This window comes from Pogoniulus pusillus, chromosome 38 (assembly GCF_015220805.1).
Source record: "Pogoniulus pusillus isolate bPogPus1 chromosome 38, bPogPus1.pri, whole genome shotgun sequence".
NCBI classification, from domain to species: Eukaryota; Metazoa; Chordata; class Aves; order Piciformes; family Lybiidae; genus Pogoniulus; species Pogoniulus pusillus.
Window position 1 is genome coordinate 5504959 of NC_087301.1, and position 9137 is coordinate 5514095.

The 9137-nt window shown below is 53.6% G+C and overlaps 1 long non-coding RNA gene across 1 annotated transcript in view; it reads left to right on the forward strand.

The window, feature by feature from the left end:
• The window catches only part of LOC135191236 (uncharacterized), a 32083-nt gene extending 23856 nt beyond the window's left edge, over positions 1-8227 (forward strand). The window contains exons 2-3 of the long non-coding RNA XR_010308774.1: positions 6272-6376; positions 7832-8227. This is a non-coding gene — a long non-coding RNA (uncharacterized LOC135191236). The remainder of the gene's footprint in view (positions 1-6271; positions 6377-7831) is intronic.
• Positions 8228-9137: the final 910 nt, after the last annotated feature.

Genomic DNA, 9137 nt, shown 5'->3' on the forward strand with positions numbered 1-9137 from the left:
TCTCTCCCAGCACCCACTGGTTGCTGCTGTTGCAGGATCCTTGTGCTCTGGCAGTGAGCAGGTGGATTGCAGTCATGAGTTTAGAAGTCAGGAAAACGAATGTCCCCACAGATAGGCTGTTGGTGCTCCAGGCTGGGTTTGCTCCAGGCTGGATGTGCTCCTCTGTGCTCCTCCAAGTCAAGTATGGCTGCACTTGGCTCAGGCAAGGCTCCCATGGTTCATGGCCTGATGCATCTCTTTGGGAATGAGATCTGGCCTGTGCTTCAGAATAAAAGCTGGAATTACAGCTGGGGTTGGTGAGTCTTCTGCTGGCAGCAGGCAGCTGCCTGGCTGATGGTTGCTGTTATTTGTGGTGCTGGCTGTGTGTGGGATCCGTGGGAGCTGTGCCTGACCAGGTGCAGCTGTTGAGGCAGCATCCAGTGAGCTGTTACCTGTGGGGCTGGGGCAGCCCAAATGCCCTTTGCAGCAGCAGAGGGAAAGCAGTGAACACGGAGCCAGCAGGATGCCTTCAAACTGAGCTCTGCTGCCCTCTGACATCTGCAGCTACCTGTGACGTTGGAGTGGGGGCTGGTCAAGTAGCAGGTGGTAGAATGGGAGGAAATAGACTCAAGTTGTGCCAGGGAAGGGTTAGGTCAAAGATGAGGACGTTTTTCCTCTGCTGCAAGAGCGGTCAGCGATTGGCACAGGCTGCCCAGAGAGCTGACGGAGTCCCCATCCCTGGAAGTGTTCTTGGAACCTTTGCCCATGGCACCTGGGGACATGGTTTGGTGGCCATGGTGGTGCTGGCTTGCTGGTTGGATCTTGGAGAGCTTTCCCATCCTTACTGATCCTACTCTCCTGTGGCCGTGCCACAAAGCCAGCGGCGGGAGGCGGCAGCAGGCGCGGTCCTTGCGCGGGGAAGCAGCTCTGCCAGCGGTGCTGCTTGCAGGTGGAGGCAACAGGACAAGCTTCACTTGCCAGCTTGTTTACATCTAAAACTAGGAGTGAAACGAGAGAATATGATGCTGACAGTTTCCAGACAGTTAAACTGAGATGCAGTCGTTTGCTGGGGTGCTGTGCCAGGTGCGGTGCAGCTACGTTAAGCAAGCAGGGAGGGAGGTTCTTGCCCTGCTCCTGTGTGACCAAAGAGCTGCCTGGCCCTGGGGATTAATGACCTTATGTAGTCTGAAAAGCCAAATTGGGAGGAGAGACAAAAACCTCACTGAATGTTTTCCTCCTCCCCCCCCCCCCCCCCCCCCCTTTCTTTTATTAGGCTCTAAATAATTAACAGGCGAATCCTACTCCGTGGCTTAAAGCTGTTGTGCAGCCCAAGTGGGCCCTGAAGCAAATGAAATCCATGACTTGCCATTCCCAGTTCCCTAGCAACGAGCCCAAGCACGGAAATGTGCTTGGCCTTATCACAACAAGATGTTAAAGCAATTAATATTCATCACCGATGTCTTCCTGGATGGGAAATGAAGCCCTCTGCTCAAAAAAGAGCTGCCTTGGTGGAGGGACAGGCTTGGAGAGAGATGAAATCACCTCAGCCTGAGAGCCAGGGGGCAGCTGGCTGCAGGAGGGACATGTCTGAGCACAGGAGCAGTCAGACACTTGCCTGTGTGCAAGGTGGAGGATGCAGCCTTCCAAAGCAGGGTTTGCTCTGGCACAAGTGGGGAGAGCTGCTGTGGTGCCTGAGAGCCAGGAGGTGCCTGAGAACCAGGGGGCAGCTGGCTGCAGGAGGGACATGTCTGAGCACAAGAGCAGTCAGACACTTGTCTGTGTGCAAGGTGGAGGCTGCAGCCTTCCAAAGCAGGGTTTGCCCTGGCACAAGTGGGGAGAGCTGCTGTGGTGCCTGAGAGCCAGGGGGCAGCTGGCTGCAGGAGGGACATGTCTGAGCACAGGAGCAGTCAGACACTTGTCTGTGTGCAAGGTGGAGGATGCAGCCTCCCAAAGCAGGGTTTGCCCTGGCACAAGTGGGGAGAGCCAGGGGGTGCCTGAGAGCCAGGAGGTGCCTGAGAGCCAGGGGGCAGCTGGCTGCAGGAGGGACATGTCTGAGCACAGGAGCAGTCAGACACTTGTCTGTGTGCAAGGTGGAGGCTGCAGCCTTCCAAAGCAGGGTTTGCTCTGGCACTAGTGGGGAGAGCTGCTGTGGTGCCCGAGGAAAAGGACCCCCTTGAGGGTTCAGTCTTGGTGGTACCCTGAGGTTCTGCCAGGCACAGTTGCTGAGTTAGTCCTGCACTTGAAACCAAGCTCAGAAAAGTGAGTTCTTAAGGTGGGCTAAGATCCCCCAGACCCAGCTGGTGACTGAGTTTTGCCAGGCTGCAGCAGCAAAGGGTCTGCTGAGTACTAATGAGCTGGGAGATGAGGGAGGGGTTACAGTGTCACAGTATCATCAGGGTTGGAAGAGACCTCACAGACCATCAAGTCCAACCCTTTAGCACAGAGCTCAAGGCCAGACCATGGCACCAAGTGCCACGTCCAGTCCTGCCTTGAACAGCTCCAGGGACGGCGACTCCACCACCTCCCCGGGCAGCCCATTCCAGTGTCCAATGACTCTCTCAGGGAAGAACTTTCTCCTCACCTCCAGCCTAAATCTCCCCTGGCACAGCCTGAGGCTGTGTCCTCTTGTTCTGGTGCTGGCCACCTGAGAGAAGAGAGCAACCTCCTCCTGGCCACAACCACCCCTCAGGTAGTTGCAGACAGCTGCCAGGGCAAATGCTCACATGGAGCATGCTGGGGGGAGTCCAGAGGAGGCCACAGGGATGATCCAAGGGTTGGAGCAAGCTCTGCTGTGAGGACAGGCTGAGGGAGCTGGGGGCATGCAGCCTGCAGAAGAGAAGGATCCAGGGGGACCTCAGAGCTGCCTGCCAGTGCCTGAAGGGATCCTCTGGGAAGGCTGCAGAGGAACTTCTCATGAGGCTGCCCAGAGACAGGACAAGAGGGAATTGGTTTGAAGCTGAGGCAGGGTGAGGCTGGAGCTGAGGAAGAAGAAATTCTTCAATGTGAGAGTGGTGAGAGTCTGAAAAGGTCACCCAGGGAGCTTGTGGATGCCTCCTGCCTGGAGGTGTTCAAGGCCAGGCTGAATGAGGCTTTGAGCAACCTGGGCTAGTTGAGAGATGTCCCTGCCCATGGAACTGGATGAATTCTAAGGTCTCTTCCAACCCATTCTATGATCATGTTGAGGATGAGAAATAACTTCAAATCTCCTTTTAATAGAACAAAGGTCTCTGCCTGGTCGTGGCAACAAGAATAATATGCAGGTTAAGGCATTTAATTGACCTCTGGCTCATTAGTTGCTTACAGGAGGAGCAGCAATCTTTAATTAAATGCTGAAATTTGGGAGCCAGTTAATTAACATGTAGCATTTCCCTCTCCAACAAACAATTCTTAAGGCAGGGTAGGCAAGGCAGCATTAATTGTAACAATTAATTAGGAATTAGAACTGATAATGGCTACAGCTGCTGACAATTAAGGGCTAATTATGTCAAGCACTTGAACCATTTGAGAGAGGAACTGGAGGGAGGTGCAGGTAAGAGAGATGTGGAATCATAGCATGGGTTGGAAGGGATCTTCAAGCTCATTCAGCTCCAACCTCTTGCCATGGGCAGGGACACCTCCCACTGGAGCAGGTTGCTCAAAGGGCTCATCCAGCCTGGCCTTGAGCACCTCCAGGGAGGTTGTGGAGCACAGAAGCACAGAATGGGATCTTTGATCCCATTCTGTGCTTCTGTGATTCACAATCTCCCTGGGCAACCTGTGCCAGTGTCTCCTCACCCTCCCTCTCTGTGCTCCACAACCTCCCTGGGCAACCTGTGCCAGTGTCTCCTCACCCTCCCTCTCTGTGCTCCACAACCTGCCTGGGCAAACCTGTGCCAGTGTCTCCTCACCCTCCCTCTCTGTGCTCCACAACCTCCCTGGCCAACCTGTGCCAGTGTCTCCTCACCCTCCCTCTCTGTGCTCCACAACCTGCCTGGGCAACCTGTGCCAGTGTCTCCTCACCCTCCCTCTCTCTGCTCCACAACCTCCCTGGCCAACCTGTGCCAGTGTCTCCTCACCCTCCCTCTCTGTGCTCCACAACCTCCCTGGCCAACCTGTGCCAGTGTCTCCTCACCCTCCCTCTCTGTGCTCCACAACCTCCCTGGGCAACCTGTGCCAGTGTCTCCTCACCCACCCTCTCAAGAATTCCTTCCTCATCTCCAGTTTCAATCTGCCCTCCTCAATACAGGAGAGGGAATCCTCCTCAGGACTTGTCAAGAGAGTGAATCCTCCAGGCTAGGAACACCAGAGATGCCCTCAAGCTGTGGTGAGAAAAAAGGGATGGCAAAGAAAACAGCACAAGGCTGTTACTGGGGCTTGTTGCAAAGGAGAGCATGGTTGAGACAGAACATGGGATGGCAGACATCATGCAGTGGCAGCTTTGGGAAGAGAAATTGGTCCAGGAGCTATAAATAAAAGGAGTATGTGAAGTGCTGGCAGCACCCCAGAGAGTGGCTCTGCTGCTCAGGCACAGAACACCAATATTGATGTCTGTTGGTTCACAGATTGGGCACTTGTCTGCTGCAGGGAGCCTGCTGCCTGCCAAAAGGTGGCATGGGAAGGAGGGCAGAAGGGGCAAATAGCAGCTCCCAGGCACTGGCACTTGGTTCTGTGCTGCTGTCCTCTCCCTTCTCCCATAGGGACAGAGTGGGCAGGAGAAGCTGCTTGCAGGCTGCCTGTGCCCTGAGTGTCAAAGCTTTACTGCTCCATGATGTGAGAATCCAGCTAGGGTCACAGGATCAGAGACTGGTTGGGACTGGGAGGGAGCTTTTAAGGTCATCTGTGCCACTCAGCAGGGACAGCTCCAGCTAGAGCAGATTGCTCAGAGTCCCAGACAGCCTCTCTGGAAAGGGGTCCAAGGATGAGGCAGCTCCCAGCCCTCTGCAGAACCTGGGCCAATGTCTCATCACCTTCAGTGTCAAACATTTCTTCTGCCCACTTTAAATCTCTCTCTTTTAGAATCACAGAATCAACCTGCTTGGAAGAGACCTCCAAGATCATCCAAGCAATAGAATGAGGGGACACAGCCTCAAGCTGTGCCAGGGCAGGTTCAGGCTGACTGTTAGGAGGAAGTTGTTGTCAGAGAGAGTGATTGGCATTGGAATGGGCTGCCCAGGGAGGTGGTGGAGTGGCTGTGGCTGGAGGTGTTGAAGCCAAGCCTGGCTGGGGCACTTAGTGCCATGGTCTGGTTGGTTGGGCAGGGCTGGGTGCTAGGTTGGGCTGGCTGAGCTTGGAGCTCTCTTCCAACCTGCTTGATTCTCTGATTGTCTTAGCAGTGCCAACCAGCTCCTGTCAGCAGGGCAAAGAATGCTCTAAATGGCACAGAGTGGCAGCCACTGATGGCACCTCAGAGACACCAAAAGGCTGAGTTTGCTCACATCTATCATGACAGTGAAGTCTGCACCAAAGCAGCCAGATGAGCTCTGGATGCTGCAGAGCTGATGGCTCACAACCACAGCATCACAGAGCTGTAGGATTGCTTGGCTTGGAAGGGACTTTTGAGGTCCTCCAGTCCAACCATTCCCTGACTCTACCAAGCCTGGGGCTTGACTCTGTGAAAGCAGCCAGGCACTGGAATGAGCTGCCCAGGGAGGTGGTAGAATCACCCACCCTGGATGTGTTTAAGAGTGGTTTGGATGTGGTGCTTGGGGACTATGTGTTAAGGTGACTCTTGTAGAGTAGGCTTCTAGGTTGGACTTGGTGCTCTTGAGGAGCTTTGCCAACCTGCATATTGCAGTGATTCTGTGATGTCCTTTAAGGTCCCTCCCAACTCAAACCATTCTACAACACAAGACTTTCTCTTCAGGCTTCTGCTTCCTTTCTTCTCCTTTTTCATTCTCTCAATTATTTTTTTTTCCCTGTGGGAAATGTTAATTATTTTTTTTTTTTCCATTGATAGCTTCTCTCATGAGTAAAATGTGAAGGTTGGGGTTTTTGTTGGGTTGTTTTGGACTGGTGTGAGCCCCAAGCTGACCTCAGTGCATTGTCCTCCCCTCAGCTGAACAGAATGCCCCTCTTTGTGGTTGCCCACTTGGCTTTTTCTCTTGCAAAATAACAGCCTGTCAGCAACCCCTGCTTGTTTTTGTAGCATAATGAAGCTTGGACTCTGCCAGCACAAGACAATGAAATGCAATAATTCAAGCTGTAAAATCCATCTGGTTGAGCACACTGAGTTGTGATGCTTGGGGTTGGCTTGGAGGGTTGGCTTCTTTGTTTTATTGGCCATGAGGTGGAATTGCTTCTCTTTTCCATTTAGATTGCAATCTCTGCCCATGGAGATCTCTTCCTTTAGCCAAAGCAGCAGAGATTCTAGCTGCTGGAATGAGGAGGTGGATCTGGAGGAGATGGTTGCAGAGCTGAGGTCGGTGCTGTGCAGGCTGCTTTAAGCTTTGGATGAGGCACTTAGTGCTGGGGGCTGGTTGAGTAGATAGGGCACAGTTGTGCCAGGGAGGGGCCTGGAGCACAGCCCTGTGAGGAGAGGCTGAGGGAGCTGGGGGTGTGCAGCCTGCAGCAGAGGAGGCTCAGGGCAGAGCTCATTGCTGTCTGCAGCTGCCTGTAGGGAGGCTGTAGCCAGGTGGGGTTGGGCTCTGCTGCCAGGCAGCCAGGGACAGAAGAAGGGGACACAGCCTCAAGCTGTGCCAGGGCAGGTCTAGGCTGGATGTTGTTAGGAAGTTGTTGTCAGAGAGAGTGATTGGCATAGGAATGGGCTGCCCAGGGAGGTGGTGGAGTGGCTGTGGCTGGAGGTGTTGCAGCCAAGCCTCACCCTCCCTGTCTGTGAACCACGACCTCCCTGGCACAGCCTGAGGCTGTGTCCTCTTGTTCTGTCCCCGAGTGCCTGGCAGAAAAGCCCAACCCCACCTGGCTACAACCTCCCTTCAGGTAGTTCATAGAAATGCTGAAGATGTGCCTGAACTGTCCAGTTCTGGCTGGCACTTTCCCCTGGCATTTGCTGTGCTGCAGAGCAGCAGCCTCCTTCTCCTGACTGGCATTCAGGGTTCACAGAGGTCACTCTAAAGATGGGAGAAGCCCAGAGTGGCATTTCCCTCTTGCCAGTATTAGGGCAAGACTGGCAGAGTGGTTGCCACAGCGAGCAGCAGCATGAGAGCTGCTGCCTGGGACAAGGATCCTCTGCAGCTTATTCATGGAATCAGTCAGAGCTGGAAGGGAGCACAAGGAGCAGCCAGTGCCAACCCCCCTGCCATGCCCAGGGACACCCTACCCTAGAGCAGGCTGCACACAGCCTCATCCAGCCTGGCCTCAAACACCTCCAGCCATGGGGCCTCAACCCCCTCCCTGGGCAACCCATTCCAGCCTCTCACCACTCTCCTGCTCAACAACTTCCTCCTCACCTCCAGCCTCACTCTCCCCACCTCCACCTTTGCTCCATCAGTTGTAACCTAACCTCTATGGTTTCTGCTCCAGAGCAGTGCCCATGCCTTGCAAAGAGCAATTTCTGCCTCTCAGAGGATGACTTCCCCCACCCCTGCCTACACTTGGTGCTCAGTTTCGAGCCTCTCTTTGCTGCCTTTAACAGCATCCTTGTAAGAGCTGCTGAAACCATGGGCAAGCAGGGCCTGAGAGCTCCTGCTGCTGCAGAAGGGTCTGTTTTAAAGCCAGGGCTGTTTGCAATTACCTTAAGTGTGAGCACATGCCTGCTCCTTGTGGAAAGAAAGCACCAGCACTTAATGAGGTTCACTCTTCCAAGTCTGCAGCAAATTAAACATGGCAGCATGAGGTTTTCTGCAGCACTGCACTGAAGCTGTAAATATTTCTGACATGATCTAATTCCTTTCTCCTCTTTTTTGTTCTTCACCAGGCAAACGTTTCCCTTTTAAGGCTCCTTCTCCACCCAAATTCCTCTTCCATGCAGTCACTGGTGTGTTCCCAGTCCTCTCTGCTGGCAAACCCCAGGGTGTTTCCCCCTCCACTCAGCACTTGGACAAAGAGAGGTTGAGGGAAGCTTGAGGCCAGAGCCAAAGGAAGAGTTTCCTTGTGACTTTAGGGGCATGTTGGTGCCTGAAATTCCTCTTCAATGCACAAGGTCCCTGGAAGCTGTAAGCCTGCTCTGCACAGGACACAGTGTTGCTGGCTTTTTGTATGATTCCCTCTGCTCTCAGCTAGCTGAGCTGCAAACAGTCCATGCTCAAAGATCCGAGAGGTCTTTTCCACCCACAACAGTTGTGTGATCCTCTATGGCCATGGTGGTGCCAGGTTGAAGGTTGGACTCAGTGACCCAAGAGGACTTTTCCACCCACAGCAGTTGTATGATCCTCTGTGGCTATGGTAGTGTCAGGTTGAAGGTTGGACTCAGTGATCCAAGAGGTCTTTTCCACCCACAACAGTTGTATGATCCTCTATGGCCATGGTGGTGCCAGGCTGAGGATTGGACTCAGTGACTCAAGAGGTCTTTTCCACCCACAACAGTTGTATGATCCTCTGTGGCCATGGTGGTGCCAGGTTGAGGATTGGACTCAGTGACTCAAGAGGTCTTTTCCACCCACAACAGTTGTATGATCCTCTGTGGCCATGATGGTGCCAGGCTGAGGATTGGACTCAGTGACCCAAGAGGTCTTTTCCACCCACAACAATTCTGTGATGCTGTAAGGTTGTGGAGAGAGTCCTCAGCTGATGCTCTGCCCTAAGGCTGCAGCTCTTGAAGGTGGCTGTGGTGCAAGGCTTAGCCTCTTGTGCTTGAGAGAGAAGGTGGTGAAGAGGCTATGGCAGGAGACTGAGCACTGGTCCTGACCATGTCACAGCATCCAGGGATGCCTGAATGCATTCCTGTGTGCCCTGCCCTAGGTGATCCTGCTCTGGGAAGGGGCTTGGACTCTCTGATCTCCAGAGGTCACTTCCAACCTCCATACCATTCAAGTCTGGGAAAATCACTGACTCCTGGAACTCACTTTCTGGTCAGTTAACTGTGGCTGAAAGCTTTCCTTTAGTCCCTGCTTCAATCTGCTTTAGCTGTAAACTCAGGAATGTCTGCCCCAAACCAGCGACCTGCTGGGAAGGTGACAAGCAAGATGGATGTGAAGCAGCTCTGGAGCCAGAAGTTTGGCTTGTGTCAGGAAGGTTCCCAGCTGTGTGCAGTTTCAGGGCCTGTGTATGTGGTTAGCTGTGAT